The sequence below is a fragment of the Micropterus salmoides genome, unplaced genomic scaffold (genome assembly GCF_014851395.1).
Source record: "Micropterus salmoides isolate LMB-PRFRI ecotype aquatic unplaced genomic scaffold, ASM1485139v1 Ms_hic_scaffold_10, whole genome shotgun sequence".
Taxonomy (NCBI): Eukaryota; Metazoa; Chordata; class Actinopteri; order Centrarchiformes; family Centrarchidae; genus Micropterus; species Micropterus salmoides.
In genome coordinates this window covers 23265462-23291526 of record NW_024040041.1, presented here as the reverse complement: position 1 = coordinate 23291526, position 26065 = coordinate 23265462, and the positions used below count along the sequence as shown (strand labels likewise).

At 39.9% G+C, this 26065-nt stretch overlaps 1 long non-coding RNA gene across 1 annotated transcript; it reads left to right on the top strand.

Annotated features, from left to right (window-relative positions):
• Positions 1-1576: 1576 nt before the first annotated feature.
• On the top strand, positions 1577-3679 carry LOC119917351. The gene is made up of 3 exons (XR_005447258.1): positions 1577-1667; positions 3408-3453; positions 3630-3679. It is a non-coding gene; the product is annotated as an uncharacterized LOC119917351 (long non-coding RNA).
• The last annotated feature ends 22386 nt before the right edge of the window (positions 3680-26065 follow it).

Sequence of the window (26065 nt, the reverse complement as noted above, 5' to 3'; positions counted from 1 at the left end):
ACATGCAGAAACATCGAGTTTGCATTAAACGTTATAACATATTGAAAGCAACAACACTCAGATTATACACTGGTCATAAAAATAAAGGGAACACTAAAATAACACATCCTAGATCTGAATGAATGAAATAATCTCATTAAATACTCATTTCCTTACATAGTTGAATGTGTGCAAATTTATCAACCCATGGAGGTCTGGATTTGGAGTCACACTCAAAATCAAAGTGGAAAACCACACTACAGGCCGATCCAACTTTGATGTAATGTCCTTAAAACAAGTCAAAATGAGGCTCAGTAGTGTGTGTCGCCTCCACGTGCCTGTATGACTTCCCTACAACGCCTGGGCATGCTCCTGATGAGGTGGCGGATGGTCTCCTGAGGGATCTCCTCCCAGACCTGGACTAAAGCATCCGCCAACTCCTGGACAGTCTGTGGTGCAACGTGGCGTTGGTGGATAGAGCGAGACATGATATCCCAGATGTGCTCAATTGGATTCAGGTCTGGGGAACGGGCGGGCCAGTCCATAGCATCAATGCCTTCCTCTTGCAGGAAATGCTGACACACTCCAGCCACATGAGGTCTAGCATTGTCTTGCATTAGGAGGAACCCAGGGCCAACTGCACCAGCATATGGTCTCACAAGGGGTCTGAGGATCTCATCTCGGTACCTAATGGCAGTCAGGCTACCTCTGGCGAGCACATGGAGGGCTGTGCGGCCCCCCAAAGAAATGCCACCCCACACCATTACTGACCCACCGCCAAACCGGTCATGCTGGAGGATGTTGCAGGCAGCAGAACGTTCTCCACGGCGTCTCCAGACTCTGTCACGTGTGCTCAGTGTGAACCTGCTTTCATCTGTGAAGAGCACAGGGCGCCAGTGGCGAATTTGCCAATCTTGGTGTTCTCTGGCAAATGCCAAACGTCCTGCACGCTGTTGGGCTGTAAGCACAACCCCCACCTGTGGACGCCGGGCCCTCATACCACCCTCATGGAGTCTGTTTCTGACCGTTTGAGCAGACACATGCACATTTGTGGCCTGCTGGAGGTCATTTTGCAGGGCTCTGGCAGTGCTCCTCCTGCTCCTCCTTGCACAAAGCGGAGGTAGCGGTGCTGCTGCTGGGTTGTTGCCCTCCTACGGCCTCCTCCACGTCTCCTGATGTACTGGTCTGTCTCCTGGTAGCGCCTCCATGATCTGGACACTACGCTGACAGACACAGCAAACCTTCTTGCCACAGCTCGCATTGATGTGCCATCCTGGATGAGCTGCACTACCTGAGCCACTTGTGTGGGTTGTAGACTCCGTCTCATGCTACCACTAGAGTGAAAGCACCGCCAGCATTCAAAAGTGACCAAAACATCAGCCAGGAAGCATAGGAACTGAGAAGTGGTCTGTGGTCACCACCTGCAGAACCACTCCTTTATTGGGGGTGTCTTGCTAATTGCCTATAATTTCCACCTGTTGTCTATTCCATTTGCACAACAGCATGTGAAACTGATTGTCAATCAGTGTTGCTTCCTAAGTGGAGGGTTTGAAGTGTTCCTTTTATTTTTTTGAGCAGTGTAGTTTCATGCACTACATAGAAGTTCATTAATTCACTCCCAGGCTTTTTTTTGTGCTGTGTCTTTTGCCTGTCAACAGGAGATCCTTTTCATCCCTCAACTTGATGAGGTGAGTGTTTCATCATGAGTGTAAGAAATAATAGTAAAATCTATCTCAAATGTTGCCTAAAACTTCAATTGTAACTGTTGTCACAGGACTATACTTTTAGAATTACATTTGCAGACTACAAAATGGGCACTCTTATTACGACAACCTCAAATTATTGACATGAAATAAATATGAAATAATTTGACGTTAGAAACTGTTTGCGCATGTAGTGCCACAATTATAGCAGCTGAATTGGTGTGATGCGTGGATCGGCACTGGCATCATCTGAATCCGTATGTACACATAAGTCATCCACCCCAACAAATTATTTTCTTTTAGATTAAGAACCCCACGCCCACATGGACATTTCACTTCACCTCTACTGGGCCGGTAGCTTCCCATGTGATCCTTTTGTTGTATTGATGTATGAGTGTTTTCTTTAATGATTTGCTTTAATAAATAGAGAGGCGCAGTAATGTCACAGAAAATATTGTGGGGCATTTAAAGGTGCCGTAGAATGGAAAACTTTCCTTTGGCATAGTTGGATAAAAAGAGTTCAGTGCATCTAACTGATATACCATGAGCCTCAGTCTCCATTGTTTCTTCCTTCATATGTAAATCTTGCGCACCCAAAATACCCCCAAAAAATGGGCTACTGCCAGCAAGCGCTAGATGTTATGTAACATGTGATGGGATGTTTATGCCCCCAAAGATACAAAGACCAGCCTATGTTCCAGAGAAGCGGCCATACGAGCTCATAGAGGCACAGCTGGAGGTTGTGCAGTGTGTCTCACAGAAAGTGATTTTACGGTTATGAAGGGAAGGTAAATATTTTATGGTTTTGTCATGGTTTTGCTCTGCCTCGGCTTTGTGATTTATTAAGTTTCCTGATAGACAGATAGCTTGTTGCTAAGGCTACAGGTTGCTAACCGCTAGCTGTTGCTAATAGCAGCTCCTGCTATCAGCTGGCTCTGAATCAGTCCAAATCTTCTGTTGTAATATCAGAGGTGTAAACATAAACACAAACCCAGAGCATCAAGCTTCCACTCCGGGCAGAATCAGAAATAGGACAGCTAGCTGCACAGCTAACTGAATAGCTTATTAAGTAGCTGCCGATAGCAGTAACTAGCTGCTAAAGAAATCAGTAACATATAAACTCCGTAAAGTGGAGGCAGAGCAGCCGGAGGACATCAGAGGGATAACCGGACAATATGTCTCCATTAAACATTAAAGCATGTGAACATTTTCTAGTAGAAACCCTAAATCCAAGTATTATGTATTCCCTTAAAATGAGCATTCTACGGCACCTTTAAGCAGTCAAACTAAAAATTGTAGTTATAAACTTGACAGGACGGACAGAGGAAACTCTACATAGGAAACAGAAATGAACATTTAGCTTCCGAAATAAACGTTTTTAGACATGTCTGATGAAGCACAGGATTTATAAGGAGGACGGCTGCTTTACTCCAATTAATTTCAATGTATGAACCTGGACAGTGTGTAAGACCTTTTGAATGTGTAGAAGAACACAGAACATTAATTAACATTAGATCCTGACCAATCCTGTCGGCATTAATTAAGTCATGCTGCTGTGCCGTAAACATGCACACCAGCTCTTTTAAGGGGGAGATACTTCAACCTATTTCACCTACCAGCTATTAATCAGAATGTTCATTTTTATGAACCAGCCCGCCCTTCAATGCATCACAAGCCTATATTCAACAATAAAAACATCAGTTATATCATTAACATGTCATTAAGGAATGGAATCAAGCGGGAGAGGAGTGAGCTTCAAGCAAGTTCATTTGTAAGTAACTTCATACATCATCCATCGTGTTGATAAATCCACGAGTATTTGTTTTTGTGTTATGAACAACAAGACTTGTGTGATGTTATACTGTATTGAAATAATGTAACAAAATGTTCATTCCTCTTACTGGTTGTTCTGACACAGTCAAAATTATTTCTGCTTGTCGTTAACAGGCGGCTCGCTGCATGCGTGGGTTTGTAAAATATATATTTTATTTATTTATGAAGGAACATGGTTTTGTATTTCTATGTAATGTAGCACAGTTTAACAATGTTAAAAAATCCTTCTCTGCTCCGGAACTCAGAACATGGTGCCCCAAAATATCTATTCAAATAATTAAATTAATATCATAAATGTGCGAAAACTAGTTGACTAATGGCTTAAAGTAAAGACTATCGTCGACTTGGAAATTCTTTATTTGGAGGCAGCCTTAAATTTCATTTGACAGATGCTTTTTCTTAAGAGATGTACCTCCACAGGAACAACAGCTAGATTTCATCAAAATATAAAATGAATGAACAACACTCTTGCATGCAAAATCCAACACAAATTTGAATGTCAAAATGACCAAAAACCAGAGGAGCCTCCATTTATTGTGTAAACCATTATACAGTTTCACATTGAGAGGCGAGGGGAGGGCTGAGCACGGCTTTTCTGGCTGTAAGCCTCCCTGTATATGAGGCTTGTTTTTCATTGACTGTGTCAGGAATCAAGAGGGCTAATCCCTCAGAGACTTCAGATGAAAGTTTCAAAAGAAATAATGAAAGGCATACTGCCTGAGGGTGCATATTGGGGTGAACGTACAGCAAGCTGGAGAGAACAGCAGCGGCGCACGACAAGCAGCAAAGGAAGAACATAACAGCTTCCCTTGCTGCCACCCCCACCAGTCTAACTATAAATCACATATTCTGTCTCCAAGACATAAACAAATACGCAGCAGAGCACATCAGAAACTTGGCACAGCATGAATACTTATAAAACGTAACATTTTGCAGCTTGTACTTTTAACATATCTGAATGATCCGTAAAAATGACTAGAGACTTTATAAAAGGGAACAAGAGAACAGTTTTTTTTCCTATTGGCTTTGTATCAAAATGTCTTCTTCCAGTATTGAGAAATCTTCCAATATGAAGAATTTGCAGATTTTATGACTAAGATTGATACATGTAATTACAAGGATGTGCTCTATATGATACAAAGCCATTGAATCAGATTTGGCAACAATGTTTGGAAAAGGCCTTCTCTGTGTGTTTGTGTGTGGTTTTGTGTGAGTGTGTGTGTGTGTGTGTGTGTGTGTGTGTTTGTCTGTGTGTTGGCATTTTTTTTCTGCGCCTGTGTGGGTGCATGGGTGAGTGCCATGTGGAATCTGTCCACATTGTTAGGTAGGTTGGTTTTATACTTTGGGAAAAATATAACTATGTACAGAAACATAACAACCTGGTATATAATTTGGCTATTAAAAAAATACTCTTTCTATTAAATTAATCAATAAATGAATGTAAATATGTGGATCTGCTGGACAAATCTCCTTTTCTCACACCTTACACCAGTATGTCTGTGTCACTGTTACACCTGTTAGCCTGTTACACTGTGCCACTCTTTGGTAATAAACACCATCTGTAGACTTGCAACAGGCCACAGTCATTTGGGCTGCAGAATGGCTGCATGTACTTCTTCACTAAACTGACCCTTGTTTCATTTTTAGTTTGGAATTCCAACAAATGGGAATGACACCATATGTTTCTAGCATTTCTTCAAGTAGGAAGATAAAATAGCTCATGAAGAGATGAGTCAGTGTCTGACGTTAATTTAGCCTCACAATTACTTCCAGTTGGTTTTTATGATGTTTTTCCAAAGAAATCATTTTCCTGCCCTCAACTCCTGCAGCAGATGAGACATGTATACTCTGACCTGGGGGCTTGAGCTGCATAGAGTGTGCACCATACCTCTGAAGTGACCAAATTAGAATGCCACACTGTTCACGAAACATGTGCAGTGAATGGAGAACACTCCTAATAATGCTGGCAGAGAAATGCATCTGCATTCTGCTGGTGTGCATATGTAAATGTCTTTTTCCCCTCTCTACATAGTGATGATTTGTAGGTAGGGCCAGGCAACTTGGCCAATAACCCTTGCAATTATTAATGTGCAAATAAGATTTTTTGAAATATGCCGTTATGTCAAATTTCTTTATACAGTGAGACCAGGGTGGTTGTTCATAATGGTTGGTGTAACTGCTGCCAGCCACAGTCAGAGCAGGAAAATCACCAGTTTCATAGAAGCTTATTAACACATCCATTCAGCTTGGTTTACATTACTGTGTCCACAATAATTGTAAAAAAATTTAACGAGGCATAATACCTCTCCCTAGTTATATTGTGGCTCCCAGTTGCAACCACTTTCAACTTATATTTCTGTTTTTATGGCAGCAGAGATAAACACTGTGCATTCTGCTTACTCCATATAATTTACCTTCTAGCCCAGTATTCAGCAGCCAGCTTGTAAAGTACACTGGTAATATGCTTTCTGCTGGGAACAGGTGCAGTGTAAATGGTCAAATAAGCTGCTTCCAATTAAATGCTTCTATAATACCATGCTGGATAACTTTTATGAACACTCATTCCCTAAAATGGAATTTATTTTGGAAAGCGATTTTGGTGTAAGGACTCTTAAGAATGATCATTTTCTTAACTGCCTAGCACCATGCTGGTTTCTGGTTTAGCACCCAGCTAGTTAGAATACACAGTAGATATATACAGTAAGAGGGTGTTTTTAGATAGTATACATGTTTTGCCGGCACCTCTAATAAAACAAATTAAAGCTATGACGGCACGGTGGTGCAGTGGTTAACGGTTAGTTATGTGTATGTGACAATAAAGTACATTTACATTTTAAGTTTCTTTAAAGATATTTTGAGAAATACATCTCAACCGCTATTAGATGGATTTCAATTAAATTCACTTCAGATATTCAGGAGTCCAGACGATTAATCCCAATGACGACGGTGATCCACTAACTTTTCTGTTTGCGCCATCAGTCGATGTTTTTACTTATTCAATTAAAGATCTCTACATGTTATTGATGGATTGGTACGTTTACGACAGACATTCGTTGTTGCCAGACAATAGATCCTAATGACTATGGTGGTCTTCTTTTGCTCTAGCACCACCATAAGGTTGACTTGGTTGGCCATCCAATTATTGGATCCAGCTACTTGAAGAACAAAATAATTTGTACAGACATTTATTTTCCCCACATGGATGAATTGTAATTACTTTGGTCATTTCCTGTTTTTTCATCTAACACCTTGATCTGGTGAAAATTTGGGATTATGGCTAAAAAGACTTGCTGCAAGCTATAAGTGGTGTTTAGTGTTTTATAACAGCATGTTAGCATGCTGATGTTAGTATTTAGCTCAAAGCACTGCTGTATTCCATGAAAGTGGCTGGAATGCTTTTCAGATAAAGTATTGGTAAACTATAAGAAAGCATAACACACATCATAAAATTAATAATAATATACTGATAATTCACAGTTTAAGGTCTGTTTAGATTGTTGAATGGTAAATTTCACACAAATGACATATCTCCTGAGGGAATCTTTGTCGGCATGACAGTGCTTTCTGAACGATGGAGCTGCATTTTCCTGCACAGAAAGAATAGTGGAGGCAGCTGTCTCTGATTCTCCACCTGATTTACCAATAACTGACATGCAGAGCGGGTTTCCACAATTGTTCTGCTCTACTGGGCTGGGATTTAGTTTCACACATTGCATCAGATGACAGGAAAACAAGAGGGTCAGTGTTTATTGCCGGCATCAGAGAGAATTCAGATTCAAGCTTCCCCTTGGGTTCTCCCATCCTCAACCTGAATCTCATCTTCCTCAACGCCCCCTCTGCCCTTCCACTGCCATATTTCCATGAAATACAGTGTTGTTGAGCATGAAATACCTAGCGTTAAGAGATACTTTCGCTGCGATTACTCCCCGCTGTGTTTACATCTGGCCCACCTCAAACTGCATGTTAATTAAGGTTGAAAGTGAACACCTCTGTGCTGATGACTGATGGATAAGACTGTGTCATAGCAAAACCGTCCCAAAAGTATCAAATCAGCCAATAGTTCCTAAACCCTATTCTAATTCATTAGCTTTACACTGTGTCTGACATGTTCTTTTTTTTCCTGACATACCTTTTAAAGCTTTGAACCACATGAGTTTTAAACCTTATGTCTTAATCACACTGTTGCCATTTGAAATCCTGTGTCCTTTCTTTCATATAATTTAGGGGCTTTAAATTGTTGAATGTGTCATTAGAAGTTTTAAAATGCACATGGCTGTTCCTGTTCCATATAAGTTATATTTCTTTAATGTGTGTTGGGAGGACTGTGAGAAAAGAATGTTATGTTTCTTCCTGTGAACAAGCATAGAGTAATTTAAAGGATTTATTATAGGCAAAGGGAACATTTGTCCAGACGTGAGATTCAGGATATACTGTACCTCTCCATTCAAAGAAGACCAGAGGGTAAATGTTCACATGGACAAGAAATGTGGTCCTGCTCGCTGGAGTTTGATAACACCCAGACAGAGGTTAAGTTTATCCACTATGTCGAGAGATAAAGATTCTGGTTTGGTTTTTCCATTTCTTCCAGTTCTTATCACTTAAGTGTGACATGGTGGAAGAAAAACAGACAGCTAAAGTTGTCAGAACAGCAGTCTAAAGGCAGCTCAGTTGTGATTACGTGTTCTATTAGTTAATATTATACTACAGATGCATTGAGTTACTATTTTGAAACATAAAAAATACAGGAGTATCATATTAAAATGTTTAAGAAAATCTAATAAGTGCTATTAGATTTTGGTCATTTTGGGCAACACATTTTTTTCATTTTATTATGCCTGTGTGCCGACAACAGCCATGGCTGGAGGCATTATGTTTTCAGGCTGTCTGTCAGTCTGTATGTTTGTCCCATTTTTGTGACTGCGATATCTCAGGAATGCCTTGAGGGAATTTCTCCAAATTTGGCACAAATGTCCACTTGGACTCAAGGATGAATTCATTAGAATTGGGTGGTCAGGGGCTTGGTTAGCTCAGTTGGTAGAGAATGTGTTGCATTGTCCATGGCTCAGTCCTTACTCTAGCGGCCTGGGTTCAAATCCATCCTGTGACCCTTTGCTGCTTGTTGCTCCCTATCTTTCTTCCTCATTTCCACGTATATCCACTGTCCCATCATATAAAGGTTTGAATAATGCCCCAGCAGTGACAAGGATCATGCCATTTTGGCGATATGGGGGTGCTCAACATCTGATTTTACATGGAACTACCAGTTTTCTCCCAATAAGTTAATATATAGCCTATTACAACAAACATTTCAGAGTTTAATGCTGTAAATAAACATGTAAAAAGAAAAACCATAACCACAACGACCAAACCAACTGAAGAATCATTGGACGTTATTGGAAGTTTTTCCCCTCTCTCAACTGCAACAAAGACTGAAGACTTTTAGAGACAAGTTGAGGGCTTTGGACAAAGCCTCAAGTTTCCACCAGAGTGAACAGCTCCGCAGCGGAGGAAGGATTTCACTGCAGGACAACTCCTTCCCCTCCCTTTCTCTTCAAAAAGAAGACATCAAAATACTCAAGCTCAGCTGTCATAATCAGGTTTTGAATTTTAGATATTTTATCAGTTTACTTAAGTTTAATCAGTTTAAGTTGTATGCTTGTCCTTGCTTAATTTTGCAATTACATTTATAATCACTGCATTTAAAGTACCAGTAGTAGACACTGAATTTATTTCTTCACTAAGGTAGTAATTCATTAGGTAAAGTGTGTTTAACATCTTTAAGGTTCTTATAGGTTGCTCTAGCCAACGAAATTAACTTATCCTTGGGGCGTATTTTCCTGGGCACTAAATACAATCCTAGCAATACCAAGTGCACTGATCAATGAGAAGGGGGCTGTCGTTAACGGGCGTGGCTGAGGTGGTATTTGGCTCTAGGGTTATTCAGTCAGGTGCCATTTCAGAGTAAGCAGGGTAGGCGTACGAAAGAAGACAGTTAGAAGCTAGGCGAATCTCTTCAACACGAGCTTAAACAGTCCTCAGTTATACCTAATAGGGTAATACCCATAGGCCTAGAGGATCTGACCCTTTAAGATGGAGAGCTGGTCCAGTACCTCCTGAACAGGGATAACTCGGGATCTAACAATAGGTATATATATAAAAATGGTGGTCAAAGGTCAAGGTCATTGTGACCTTCTTGTGAACACGATATCTCAGGAACGCCTGGAGGGAATTTCATTACATCTGGCACAAATGCCCACTTGGACTCAAGGATGAACATCCTACATACAGTGCATTATAGAAATCTGGACAGACATTGATGTAAACTGCAACTTGATTGGTTGGCAGAGGCATACAAATTTCATTATCCATTTTATTGCAATATGACAATGCGTCTCCTTTCAGTCAGAACAGTACTATAATTGTGGCAGATACAAGCATCGTACATTGTACCTCTACTGACTCATTTACTAAACTCTACAGTCTCTCCAAGTGTCTGCTCACACTGAAGGTAATAAGCACAATTTAAAGATTTTCATATATTAGCATAACATTTTCAAACACGTTTGCTCATACACTTTTTCTCTGGCAGGTTGAGCCTTAAAAGCTTCCCTCTAAGATGACAGCTGTCGTACTGGCGCCTCAAGAGAAAACACAGTTTTTAGTGAATTTTCATTTTTGAAACATGTTTGTTTTATCATCGCAAATGATTTTAGAAATGCACTCTAAATCAAATCATAAAATACACTCATATGCAGCTTCATATTTTCAGGCAAAATTTTCATATTGGTCCCTATGTTAAAAAACCCTTGTAAATTTCAACCAAACACTATTGAATCCCTCTCTATAAAAACGGCCACAATCAGTGGCTTGAGGTAGTAACAGGACAAACATAGATAAACATACATAGTCATAGCAAATTAAATATTCTAACCGTGGCTCCATATTTTTTTACTGAACAGTTTCTGCATGGCCCACAAATTAAAAGGAACCAGAAGCAAAACAAAAACATTAGTCTGGAGCTCAGTGAAGGTCACAGGGAACTTGAAGAAGCTGCAGAAGGACCTTTATCAATTCATGCCACGTTATGAATGAAAAGCAACTCAAGCTATACCATCAATTCGTGAGACTCTCGACTGTCCAATTAGTCTTATCTGTGCTGTGCAAGAACAAAAATGTGTCATTTAATAGAAAAATGTGATAGAAATGTGTGAATGTAACTGTCCAAAGAATCAAGAACAGAATATATCACCAATTTAATACCTAATTATATAATAATTTCAAAGCTCTGCTTGTGTCAGTGCCTGTTTTATGGGGTGCCACGGGTGATTGTACCCAAAATGACAAATGAAGATTTCAATTAAAGATGGCTCTCAAGAAGGAAAATTATACTGGTCTGTCTTATAGGCACAGTGTTACACAGCCTGCAGGTGTGTTATTTAATCCTTAATTGCGCATGAAACTGCATGAGAAAGTCTTATGAATGAAAGGCTGAGATGAATCAACCTCCTAATGGGCAGCACAACAATTTAGAGAGGAGGATTTATAAGGAGTTTTTTTTTATTTTTTTACTTTGACTGATTTTCTTTCAGTTTAACCACAGCAGAAACTTACAAGATTGTAACCATATTCTACATGCCATCATAGCTGTATAAAGGTCCATCTGAAAATGACTAATATTCAGTTTGCTGTCACATAAAGGCATGTTTTCATAAATGGATGCCACTGTAACTGTGATAAAACAGTGAGTGAACAGTTATAAATAAGACATCTTCTACATCAGATGATGGAGATGTCTGAGGCACTGGCAAATGTTTGCACAGTATTCCAGCTGTTGAATTTCAAACATCAAACAGTGTCATTACGTCTGCTGGCATCAAGGACACCTCTCGCTTGAAACAATTCTACACTCCTCCGCGGGCAAGTTGTTACTTCTCAGCAGGTGCCTGTTACGATTGGAAGTGTATAAATCATAGAGCGGGAAGGCTGTCAGCCATGATGACACTCCTCATAAACACTGCTGACCGCTGGCCATGGTATTGTACTTCTTCATCAGCTCTCCCCATCACAGACGAGTGCTGAGGGCACCATCCGCATCCTCACTAGAGGGGAGCACCAAACTCTCTGGCTGACAGAAAACAGCTCTATACTCCAGAGTGCAAAGCTTTGAATTGTAGTGATGTTTCCTTGGCAAAATTTAGGCCCAAGTGCCCACGGCGTTAATGTAGAAAAACAAAATTTGATTGCAGCGAGTTTACATCACACTGTAATGCGGCACAGGCTTTTATCAACATAAGCAAGCTGGGCCACTATGATTGGATGTTTGGTTCACATTAATATTTCTCTCAAGGCTATTATATTAATGAATATGAAAGAAAAACACACTATATGTAGTTCTACACAGCTAATGCAGGGTGATGATAATTTGATTTGATTTAAGGGTTTTCAGAGATGTTTTGCAGCACTCCATGATGCAGTGAAGGTTTACTCACATGCTTTGGGTTATTTTGTTTTACCATAAAAACGTGTGCATCTAGATAAAGTGCAGTAATAACAGCAGCAGTAAAATTGTTGAATACACCAATTCCAGGGAGCGAGATATTTTCTGAACACCTGGAACATCAAAAGCAGATGAGGACCTTGTGTTGATGTGTGGATTGCCAAATGTTTATGTTCAAGTTTAATTTCTGTTGCTCACTGTTAATCCACGCTGGTCAGTTAGGGTTAACCCTAACCCTTTTGTAAAATTCACAAGCTGTATCCGGCAGTATAGTAAGAAATAAGTCCCACCTTTACCAGCTGCAACATCAAAGTAATTAATGCATCCATAATTATAATTCTGAAATGGGCCATTCTGTATGTTGACTAATTTTATACTTGTTGCACTTTAAGTATATTTTGATACTACAAATGCATGACTTTTACTAGTAACAGAGTATTTATACATTGTGGTATTAGTACTTTTACTTAAGTAAAATATCTGAGACTCCTTCCACCACTGGAGGATTGACTGCTGTGTTTTCCTCTGTCCTGGTATGAAGCTACTCTATGGATGAAACTTTTTCTGAGGAAAATAGGTATACAAATACTTATATATACTAATAGTAAATCTCTGTTTTCTGATTGAAAGCGTCATACTCTGATGCTGGGGCTATGACATTCATTATTTTTATGTTTTCCTCATAGCACCAACAGTTTGATTTCAAGTATATGCTTTAATGACTTTCCATAAAATAAATGAGATGTGGATTGTGTTAGCAGTAGCTGCTTTTTCCTCAGGGTATCGGGGAGAAAATGCTTGCGATTAGTAATTCATGTGATCTGTTTGATCCCCATCATCATAGAAATAGTTTCCTCAAGCTTAATACCCGTCAGTCCAAAATTAAATAATTTTATAAATCAAATAACTGCTGTCTTTGGAGGACAGTACACCTCGCCTCTCCTCTAATGTCTCTGTTGCTCTTTGATATGTGCTGCATTTCTTAGACAACGTGATGTACGGTGGAGGAGGAAATATCATTTTCGAGTAGATTTCAAGTCGCTGGATTAGATTTTAGCTGGCAGGGTTGTTAACAGAAGTACTCTTCTTGTGTTGGAGGCACGGAAGGCAACTGACTGCAAAATGAACGCAGGCTTAACTATGTTTTTTCTCGACATTTATTCACTCTGGGGGGAACATGTCATCCAGCGTACCTCAAGGACCTGGGACATTGTAGAGGGGTGAAGATGAAATGGACTGTAGAATGAAAAGTAAAGTTTCATTATGAGGTGTGAGCATCATTATTGCAGGCGTTATACTAGACACTGCTGTTCATTTGAAATATTAGTTCATACTTTTGTTCCTGTCTCTGTGCTTTTATGGGAGAATCCCTCACTTTATCTTGCTAGAAAGATAACGTCATTATTTTATTTTAATCAGCACAGTGCTATTTATTCATGGCCGTATGTACTTCAGGCATTACACATGTCTGTTCTTTATAATGAAATGCAGCACGCTTAATGTCCATGTTTGTCAGGCTTAATGGAAAGACATTACGCAAAGGCAGTGATAGAGGATTAAAACGAATGGGTGCATTTATAAAACGGTTCAAATAAGGTCTGCAGCATATTGGTCATCTGGCAGTAATTTCAGGTCTATAAACAACAAAGGAAATTATGCGTCAGATTGGGTGATCTCAATTTTTCAAAGAGCAAAGCATGACGATATTGATTGGTGTTGTATGTATACACTTAATCAAAGCACAAAGTAATTTAAGCTGTCTGGAACATGTGTAATAGCGGTGCATCCTTTATGTGGAGGTCTGGTAAGTAGAGAACTATGTGCTAATCAACGGCTGTTAATATTCTTGTGTTTGTTATATATTCCGATATATCTTGACCTTTTTATGGCCGTGGATTTACTGCAGCACCCTAGATTTTTATTTTTTCAATGGTCAGTGACACATCTTCTTTTGATTGATACAATTTTTGTTTGCACCAAATCAAATAGAAGGTAAGATATGAAAAGTCAAGGCAGAGATATAACACGTTAAAACATGAGAAAATCGAAGAATCGAAGCAGATGTGCAGCACCAAAGAGCCATGGGGCTTATCATGTGGCTCCCCTAAAAGAGTACCAAATGTCACCATCACAACATTATATTTCAGGAGCAAAATAACTACAGGGAACAATAATTTCTACAAACTGTATAATACAAAGGCACAGTTGACTGTGGATCATTTCTTAAAAACTGTTCTGGGAATGCATTTACAAAATTTGTGGGGAAGTAATTCCACATTCTAGGACCCTGTGTATCCTAAAATGTTAAGAAATATCTTTTGTAGTTTGTAAAGAAATCTTTAGTAATATTGTATAATTAAATGTGCAGGAAGGGATTGCAGATGTGAATTAGCTGGAAGCTCTATTCTGGTAAAGTGCATCAAATGGAAATGTTTATGTTTAACTGTTCACTGTCCCTTTTAAAGAAATAAATGAAACTTTTCCCTACTTTATTTGTTGCAGTAATCTCCACTTCAACAATTATCTAAAAATAAAGCAAGAAATTTATAGATTTATAGGTTAAATACCAATATAGAGTATCTTTCAACAATTATATAAAATGCAACACAAAATAACAAATCATAGTATGTCTTTCATTTTTTGGGCAAACAGAATTAAAAGAAATATTGTGAACATTTATGCGCAAGGGATTTAAACGTCTGTCTGCTCTACAGAATAACATCATGAGTTTAGAAATACTCACTTATATGAGGGTTTGGCATACTGAACAAGGTGTTCCTGTTTTCCAAGTGACTCTTTAAATAATGTTCACAAATGAAAAAGTGTGAATTTATAAAAAAGTTGTAGGCATAGTTATTGTACAGGGTGTTTACACAGCCATCACACAGCAGTAACCTCTGTTCAGTAACTAACCGTCTGTGGAAGTTCTCTCACTTACACTTGTACTGAACACCTGAGTAGGTTAATTGTTAGGAAACATAACATGCTTTTGTGTTTTATCTTGAAACTTGAAAAAGATATGCAGTGCTTGAATGCAACAAGCAGATGTGCATCCCCTTTTTTGCAAGTGATCATATGGAGGACATGTCAGTGTGCTGTACATGGTGGAATCAATTTATAAATCTAAGTGATAAGGAGTGAGCAGTATAGACACAAGTAAAGCTGGTTTGTACTAAAGTTACTGATTCTTTTAATGATTTGTAGCATCTACATGATTATACACATTTGATTAGTTGTTAAAAGCTGTAGCTGAGTTTTTTGGCATGGTGTGTTTTATGACCCCGAAGCCATTTGGGTGACAACTTCAGGAAGGGTTCAATGTTTTATCAATAAAAGATAAAAAATGTTAATCAGCATCCATGTTGAGTCATGCTACAAAGGGGTGTATCAGTCTTTTAAAGAAGTATCATCATGCTCCTGCAATTTCCCTTTGCTTAACATGTGTAAATGCAACTCTTATGCTGAAACACGGTTTGATTGAATGGCTTATCCTTCATAAAATGAGTCAACCCACAGCCACCTACACATCCAATCGAGAGCAAACATAAGCCTGTGTCACTAATGGGGGAAAATATCCCCTGATGTTGTAATCTAGGTCAAGCAGAAAAGACTTCCAAGTGGTTGTTAGCACAAATAAAGTTATCGTTCTGGTTCTTATGGCATAAGAACAGTACAGAGTAAGACATCTGTCTATTTCAGGAAAGATTATTACCAGAGTCCCCTGAGCACTCAAGCTGATTGGGGATTTTCTATACTTCGAATTCAGGCATATATAATCTCCTATAGTAAAATAAAGAAAGATTGCTGAGTTACACAGCAGGAACTGTGTAAATAAGTCTGCAGATTTGCAGGATTTAAATAAGTAAAGTACTTTTGAGAAACCCCTGTGTAAACCCCCATGTATTTGAAGCAGTCCCCTCCTATATTATAAATATATATATATACACATTACAATAGCAGTTAGGCACATATGTTGGTATTGCTATGGCTACAGTGTCAAGCTGTGAAGGCACCTGATTCTCTGTCTATGGATTCTACAGGGACTGGATGCAGTTGAGCAGCGGAGAGGAGCTGACATGCACCTTTATCACATGGCTTAAGGAGACTGAGGCTGAGGAGAAGACAGAGCTGGTGATGAATGGGCTGCAGGCCTTGCCTCCTGTCTTCCTTTGACAGAGCTGTTGTAATCTGTTACAGAGCCACCGTTGCCTCTATTAACTTCTGACACATGCACACCTGCACACTCACTACCACTGACCTTCCACTCCTCTGCATTCATCACATTTATTCTGTCTCCGAGGTGAGGGAATGAGACACAGCAAAGCTAAATATTTGAATGTGTTTACTGGAGGTGCTCTTTTCACACTGATGTTAGTCACAAGTCAAAGAACCAGATTTTTCTCTCAAACAAAGTTGTTCCATTGTTTTTGTCTGAGCTGTTTAAAATGCATCTTCAATGCAAGGTGTTTACTCATAAATCTCAGACACTTAAATAACATCTTTTCAGTCAATACGCTGATTAAACAGCAGGGTTAAAGACCTGATTCATTCAGACACTGCAAGATATCTATTTCTACAATCAAGCTATACTGTACACTCAGGGGAGCCTGCCATTGTTTTCCTTTATTTTCTGTTTTTGGTGTCAAGGAAACCAACACATTGCTGTGTCGACATCTCCATCAGCAAATACATCACCATATTTTAAAATCTGGAGTAAACCAAACAATTATTTTAATGGAATGCACCCCAAGTATAGACACATGAGAAATTAACAAATTTGATGCAACATTAAGAATTGAAAAATAAATGTAATAAAGCAAAAACATTGTTGATATTGGAGCACAGTGTAACTTTTCTCAGTGTTTCTATTTTAGTGGTTCCACAGAGGGAGAAAAAAAACTCCTGGCTCTTAAGGATTCATAAAAAAGCATTATCAGTGCTACAATGAAGCAGTATATGAAAGACATAATCATATTTCACAAGTCAAAACATTTTACAATGTATCTGCCTTCAGTTTACTGTAAGCAAATAAAATGTATTTAATGATTGTAAAACAGACAATACATTTGTTCAAACTTTATAATTTTGTGGGGAAAATACAATGTACAAGACCAAATACATTAGCGATTCAAAGTAAGACGGAGTTACTGTCTATTTTGACTCTTTTAATCTTTCCTGTCCTGTTAGACAGGAGTGTAGCTACCTTACAATAAGTAGAGAAGAGGATAAAAATCGGATTGCTGTCGACACTCAGTGGCCTTTAAGTACCTTATCTACCGTCTTAATGGGATAGAGAGCGTATCCATTACTCATATAGAATTGTGAAAGGGTCAAGGAGATCTATGTAATGAATCTACACAAACTACAAAGTAATTTTGCTGTGGTGCGTTTTGAATTAGAAATTCACCTTCACTATATTCATTGTTATAAAGTAACATTTATTTTATTATAAAGCATGGTTAGGTTATGCTGTGTCTTGATAGTGTAATTCTCTTTCTTTAAAGCTCTAAATAAACAAAGCTTGCTTGTAAATTGTTTTTACAGTACACATACTGTTCTGAGTGGGTTTGACAGAGTAGTTAAACATAATCACTATAATGACGTGTATAGTATTCTGTTGACACACACTTTGATGGCTTGTAATGAAAAGAAATGTTAAGACAATTGTTGTGGTTTGATGGGCAGGAATTGGAGATGACATTGTAATTTGGTAATACAAAACTGGATTTGATTTTAAGTCTACCGGAGAGAAAAGAAGTCATGCCATTTAATCGCTGCATAAAATTATGACAACACTGAGGTATTCAAAAAATAGAGCTGTGATGTTCCTCCTGTAATTACACCACTGAAGAACACAGCCAGTCTACCAGGTCAACCTAATCCCCAAAGCCTATAAAGGAAGTCAATCATGGCGAGTAGGTGCATCTGCTGCAGGTTACAAAAGCTACTACCTGAATCTATTTACAGACGTAGACAAAATTAACCTGAATATGAACTGGGGTTATTATTCAGTTTCAGACATTACTGAGACAAACTCAGGCTTCTCAGTGAACTGACTTGCTGATAGAAATCTGTCACAAAATTTAATTATAAAATCTTAAAGTTTCCATATTATGCTCTCTCTTTTACAATACGTGCGTGACGTATAAAAAGCAGTGTCCCTACTGCCTCAGGATCCTTTTTTCTTCAGCAAATGGTGAACTGCTCACTGAATTCACCTAGAACAGACCCACCCTTAGCGGTGCGTGCACATTCCACTCGGAAGTGTGGAAGTGTCTACAACCCTTTTTCAGTGGCGTGTGTGTCGAAGAGATCTGCATCTTGGCCGTTACTGTGCCTGTTTGTGAGTTTCTATCTCTTGGATATGTCGGGCTCCTTCTCGGGATCCAGCTCGCAAGTGCGACCTAGGATCTGAAAAGTGAGGACCTAGTCACTACGAGGTGTAAAGGGGGAACATACACTGGCAGTGCCTGACGTTCCAGTGAGAAGTCAGGGCAGTGCAGGTGTTAATGGTCAGGCCAAGCCAACCCTATCGGTCCAGCGACCTTCTCAGGGGTGTCCCGCCATTCTGTCACTAGGTGATGTGGTGGTCGGGGCTTTGGCCGGGCTTTGGCCGGCCTGTGGCCGACCGGGTTGGTGTGGTGGACTTTGGCTTTTCGGAGGGCGGACAGTCATTGGGCTCCACCCACTGTACCCATAGAGTCCAGTAGAGGGAGGAGCCTCTGTGAGATAGAATGAAGGTTACGATAAGGTAACCTTAGTTCTATATGCACAGGCAGAGCCCTCTACCGATGAGCCCTGCTGCTCGGACGCCATCTCCTGAAGAGGCGGTCGGATGCTGAGGCGGTAGGGACACTGCGTATCCGTAGCAACGTCCTATTGGTCGGCTACGTGCACGATAAAATTTCAGTGGGCAAGTGCGTACATGTGATTGGAGGAGGTAGTACCCATAGAGTCCAGTAGAGGGCTCCGCCTGTGCTTATAGAACTAGGGTTACCATATCGTAACCTTCGTTATCAGCTGGCTCTGCCTAAACTAGGCTCTCCCAGCGGTCCAAAGCTCCTGTACTAATGTTAGAGGTGTAAACAAACGTGCTCATAGCTGGGTTGGAAAAACCCGGGGTGACTTACCGAGTTGATAACCAGCAGAGTGTGAGACGTTAACGTGATTGTGATTCTTAGGGTTGGTGAAACCAGATAATGAAAAGATATCCTGGGTATGCTGAACTTGCTTCATAGATCGAACCCTGGTGTCTTGTTTACAATCTGATCGTGTTTCTTAACCCGTTGGATCTCTTTGTAGCGATGTCCCCAGATCTCAGCAATCACGTTGGTGAGTACAGTATTATCATAAGTGACAGAAATAATGACCACAGCTATGGTAATAAAACCCAAGTTGGAATAAACTAGAATTGTCCGTTAAGCAACAAAGCTTTTGCAGCTTTACTTATGCTTTGTTCTCATGTACAGTATGCTGGAAATTGATTTTCTACAGTATATTGAATCCACTATATTGTCTTGCTAGTGAACATGGAGAGAAAGCTATTGTAAATCACTGTTGGGCGCTGTAAATGCTGCACATACAGATGACAGACATGTCTATCCCACGGTGTTTCAGCCACTGGCCACATGGAAACACTGATAAAGACTGTGAAATCAATAGGCCACCCAGTGCTTTATGATCTCTCTGCAGCAAGAGTGCTTATGCAGCATCTGGCCCATGACCCTCAAGTGAATTTCCAACACTTGCTTTCTGTTACTGTCTTTTATGTAGCCCACAAACCCTGAAGGCCTAACATCGGTGGACATCAGAGGTCACTAAGTATTATTCACTTTTTTTTTCCTTTCACCTCATCCAATTTTAGTGGAATCCAATCAGAAGTGTAAAGAAGTCTGGATCCACCCCTAAGGGAGCGGTGCTCAAGAACCCATAACAACCCCGAGATCCTACAATGAATTGTTGCCTCTAACAACATTGTGCTCTTCCTGGCTGTAGCAACAAAGGTGAGAGTTCATTTGTTTTCATGAGGTGTGTCCAGAGGAGGAGGAAGACAAATTGCAGAGCTGTGTGGTGTTGCTATTTGGCTGAATGCCTCGTCCTGCTGAAGCCTCCCCAGAGTGTCCTGCTGTTGGCGTCAGGTTCCATGAGGGGAGGGCAGAGGGGGTATCAGCTCCTGCCCACACAATCAAAATATAACATGCAGCATGCCTTTCAGTGGCTGGCTCAAGTTACTTGGTAATCCAACACTCAGTGTTGCACAGATCATTAAGGTCATGCTCTGATCTTCGAGACGCAACAAACAATTGGTCTTGGCAGTATGATATGGGTATGTTTCACCGTGACGGATTTTGCTGTGCAGCATTTGACAGGATGGGCAAACTTTGAGGAAAGACGGGATGGTAAATCTTCAGCTCGGTCCCTCATATAAATCTTTCATGCTCTGGCTCCCCTGACGCTTTTAAGAACGTGTCTTTTTATTTCGGGTGACCCCTCATTTGTGGCAAGCGTTGACTTGGCTGATTGGCTCCTCATTTCTTCCTTAGAAATACGCACTTAATTGGCTTTGCCTTGCACTGCAGCCGCATTGTGATTTATTGCATGTGGTTAGATGCTTTATGGAACTGTCCTTATACAGCACATTAATGCGTGAATGGATATGTCATGTGTAACCACATAGGAGTGTCTGCAGGATAAGGGCATGATGCAATATTCTTCACGCTTTGTGTTCTCTTGAAGCAGCAGCAAGTGTTTCTTTTCTCTCTTGTCAGATGAAGGCCTAGACTTTTATGGAAATGAGGCACCCAGCCACAGGGTGTACATGTTGAATGAGGCACTAGATAGAGTCAATCTATATTGGCTGTTCATCATCTTTTTTTTTTTCTCTGCCCTGTTTTAAGTTCCAATTTGAACTTTCTTCAGCTCTGCCTTTCATCTCTCCTGGAGTTGCTGCAATTTACACTTTGTCTTTCAATTCCTTCCTGTCTGATGTAGTGCTTGGTTATCAGTTCACCTCATGCCTTCCCTCAGTCAGACTTCTAAAAGGTTGTGGGATGAATCACACGGGGCATTCACTTCGGTGAATATGAGGCAAAACCCTCTTTTTTATCACCCACCAAAACACCCTCCTCTTTATTTAATGTGCACACATTCCATTTCATCTCAGACAAGAAGCAAGAGAGAATTTTCCCTCTGTTGACATCATAAATCTGAACTAGATTAAAAGTACTACTGCACTGTTGGGGAAGCTCTATGTTCTCATCTGTCACCTGTGGAGGAGTTAACATTCGAGACAAAAAAGCAGAACACAGATCACTTGCGTATGCCTGTTCAGCTACTGCCATCTGCAGTGCGTTACAGTCACAGCCGGCTCTCTGCTTCTGCCGTTCGCTATTCAATTACAGCTCAAGGAAATGTGCAGTGGCTCAGTGATCAGCGTCTATTGTATGCAGAACCAACAAGCATGAAATATAGAACAGAGTAATTACAGCCCAAACTAAGCAGACCTCAGGCAGAGAAATACCTTATAGCTGCAGCAAACATTTAACAGCCGTGACTTTGTCTAGAAGAGGACGCTGAAAAACAAACAGCCCTTATTATGTCTATTTACTGTGTCAGGCCGGTGTAATGTGTTAGTGTGAACAGAATGAGAAGAGACATGACCTGGAATGGTATAAGACGGGCAACTCATTGGGCATCCATTTTGCCGCCTTATACATGCTAAAATCCTAGAACAAATGCTGAGCAGCGTTGACTAAAGATATTTAGTCAAGGAAAAATTCTAAAACTCACACGGCAAATGACACTAGCACATCCTCATCTTTTTTTCTTCAAAGAGTCACAAACGTCTCTTGTCACAAATCAGGATCTAAAGTAGAAGACAATATAAATTTTCAATTTATATTCTGTCTATCACAGAAATGCGACCACATTGGCAATGCTGTGAGGACACATGAATCAGAATATCTGCCTGTATAAAATCAAAAGTATCTAAAAATATGCATTGTATTTGTCTGTGTGTGTGTGTCTGTGTGTTTGCGTGTCTCTAAATGGAACACTAACTCGCTAACTAATGAGCAAATTTTCTGCTTATTGCCAAATCTCCCACTTAAAATGCCGACTATTAAGTGACCTTGATGCCTCAGCTTGATGTTGTTAATACAATAGTAAAACCCTTAACCTGGTTGTGCTTAGAATATGAATGAGTTCAAAAAACAAATAGGACAGAATATTTTTCAAGAGGATTATGGGTCATTAAAATATTTAATAGCTGTGTGCCTTTGACTATCGCTTAAAATCAGTGGTATAACCCATGTTCTGTATGGTATGTAAGCCTGTATGTGTGTAATCTTTGTATGTGTACACATCTGGGTTGAAAGAGCAGGTCAGCATGACCACAATCCCATCTAATCTGTAGTACAGCTCGCTGTCTGACTCCAATGCCGCATTTGTGGCACCTCTTTTTGTTGGGATTTAAGCCCTCTAGCCTGGTTGTGTTCCCTTATCCCGCAATCCCAGACTGCACACACAGCTCACTGACCTCTGACCTACCATACATGGTGCTTTCTGACATATTCACATTTCACACCGGTTTAAGTCTGAAAAGAAAAATGCCACATGTTTCTGCAAGGTCATATGTGACTGGTGGATTACAATGATAAAATCTATGTTGTTCATTGGCTGTGGAGGCCTGTCAACACTGGGATAACCTGCATATATCTGGTTTCTGCATGGCTTGTTAGGGAGAGGAGGCGCAGAAGGAATAAAGAAAGAAAAAGGATAAAATACAATGAAGAACTGTGAGTGTGTCAAAACCTTTTACCACAAATTTCTGCACAAACAGTATAATTTATGCAGTGTATCAGAGAACCAGAACACTGATTACACAGTACTTGTGCAGATAGGCATCAGTTTGAACTTTGCTCCTAGCCAGGTTTTTCAGGCCTCCAGATATAATCAAATTCCCCGACTCATGCCAGCTCCTACAGATTGAATGAACAAGCACCTGCTGTGCCAGTCTGGGAAGGGGACAGAGCTGGCAGCTTGTAGATTAAATAAAGCTGTCTAGTCTCTGCCAAGGTAATGGCTTCTCAAACCAGAGTTAAATGTAATACTGATTCCGTGTCAGTGTTGCTTTGTTGGATTACTCTGTCTGGGGTATTGAAGGAGGGGACCGTTGCACACGTTGCATTTATGGCTCCAGCTGAGCTCGCCTCAGTTCCGAGTCCCCAGGGGCCCCAAAATGTATCCCTTAGTTCCAGTTGTGTGCCACACTAGAACACAACAGAATATGAATCGGAAGATAAAAGAAAAACTATTTCTACTGCAGGAATCTGACTCGTACTGTAATGTAACTATAATTTGAGTCATATTTTATCTGTGAGTTTCTGAGACCTCTACATCATCAACAAGATCTATAATAACCTGACAAACCTGTACAGTCTGACACATGTTAGCCGCCCTCTAGTGGAGTTCAATTTCGGGATCAATTTACACCTCAATTTAAAGTCAGGCTTCATAATTTAGCATTACTCAATCAAATGAATGAATGAAACCTGCATTGCTTTAGAGGCACAATATGACATAATACATAAAATAACATAAAAACATAAACATATCCATTGAAAGTGGACACCAAGTGCAAGTTCAAGTAAGTGCCAAATTCCGACCATGTGATCAGCACTTGTTCAGAGGCTGAATGCTGTTTGGGACAAAGGATGAGATGCCTCTTTTAGTCCGCATCTTGAGCATGATCTACCTTTGCCCTGAAGATAAAAGTGTATGTTTAGTTGCAGTGGATCTGCTTTGATCTTCTGGGCCAAATTCATGGTGTACTGGTCTGTCATGTAAGTAATATTACACAGTGGTTATATTTTTTCTGCCTTCATTTGATAGTGATAGCTGCAGAAAGAGACAGAAAACGGGATGGAATGCAGCAAAGGGCCGTGGGTTGGAATCAAACCTGAGCTGCTCAGCCTTAATGGTACACGCTCTACCAGGTGAGCTACCGGGGCGCCCTGCATATTTGTTATCTTGCCACCCAGTTTAACAACCCTGTCCAGTTTGTTCATGTTTTTTACAGACAATGCTCCCTCCAACACTAAATTCCAGTCACATTAACATCAAATAAAATGTTGCTGCAAAAAAGGAAAAACAACTGTCAGAGGTTGTTTATATTTAGACCTGTGCTTTGCAGGGATTAGGTTTTGGCATCTTGTCAGAACTACAGTAACACCTCTTCACCAGTATCCTCTACTGATGGCTTGCACAGGTTTTGTCTTTACAAATGCTGGGGAAACGGGGTGTTCACTGCATCCCACGCATCCCCTCTAAAAAAAGCACTCACCGTTATTACTAAAATTTAACATGGATTCCGCCTTCTTGTATTTGGTCTGTTCCAGTAAGATGGCAATTGGGCTGAGAACATCTGTTTTTTGTCACAGCTTCCCTGAAAACATCAAACACCATATGCATATTTATGTATTTATAGCTTCAGTAGGTTCTATTAATGCATCCATGTATGAATATTGTGATATGAACTATTTTCATCTGACACCAAGGTTTCTGTCACATTGAAATGTGCTTATTTTCAGCAGAAATTGGGATTAATGTGCTTTATACATCAGGTATCAGTTCCAAAACCTTATTCTTTTTTCTTTTTTGGGACATTTCTGCCTTTCTTTCTTTATTAGATAGTCACAGTAGAGGGTCAATATAGCCCCAATACAAAACTGTGTTAACTTTCCCAATACACGTGGGTAGAAAACCACCTCAGAAAAGGGGTTGTTGGCGTTATTTTTTTTTATATATATTTTATATTATTATTATTGTTGGGGACCCTAACTAAAATACGGTACAGTTGTGAACTGTTATAAGCGAGTCTAGCTCTTTTAAAACTGACAAGTCACTGTTTGTTATTGATTGTTAATAATATGGGTTTCTTTTGCTGCCAACAATAAATTTGTGACAGTTTCAATATAAACCTTAAGCATGTTGTGTAGTTTAAAAAAAACAACAACACTATGCTCTGTTTAAAACATTCAACAACAATCTATTGGTACTGGGTAAAGTTAGCCCAGTATTGCATCGGTGCGATATTGATGCAAACTGGTCAATACAGCAGAAGAATATATCTGATTCAGCAAACTGTCGTTTGCTAATATTGAGTCATCTAAAAATATGCAGTTTTCTGGAAATGCACTGAGCGATAATGTCAACATTAACTCACTTTATGGCACACAGACATACCTTCGTGTATTCTGGGTATCATCTTGATGAGGCCATTCACTCTGTCAAAACGCAACCCTTTTCCTTTTTCTTAAATCATTTTCAGTTGAGATAATACAATTTCTTATTTCATGGCTATTCACTGGTTGCCATGACAAATAATCAATCTTAAACTGTAACAAATGGCTTCAATTCATAGAGGGAAATGGTTCCCATTTGTCCCCAGCTGGTCAATACACATTTGAGGTCCAGTCGAGAGCTCTTTAATGAATGTGTGCTGGCTTGTTTACCCTGAGAGACAGAGACATAATTTCTGACTGCATGTCTCTGGCCACATTTTGCCAGAGCTTCATGCCATGATTGCTGCAAAGCCAGTTTTCTACAAAATGTTCTGGGCTGATCAGGCCCTTCTCTTTGGCACGCTGTTTAAAATCCACCACCAGGGTAAAGGATGGAGATAATCACAGCAGCTTTGTATGCTTTACTCGCCTCCCCATTTTTAAAGGGCAGTGCTTAAGGATGCCTCACTGTGAAGACATGCACGCAATCTGCAATACCGAAAATAGATGGAACAGAGAGGAGCCTGACCTATACTGTACATTTCTCCTGTTGTGATAAAAGGACATAAAGCTATCTTTGCATATAAACCAGTTAAGTACTGTGAGAGTGTTCAAGGGCAGAGGCAAATACATAATCAATAACTGCTAAAAATCCTAATTTAGCACATTATTCATGTTGACTACTTTTCTCCATGGTTATTGATCGATGGACAATGTCGCTGAGATGACAAAGACAAATAGGTTAAATAAGGGTACTTATTAAACAAGGT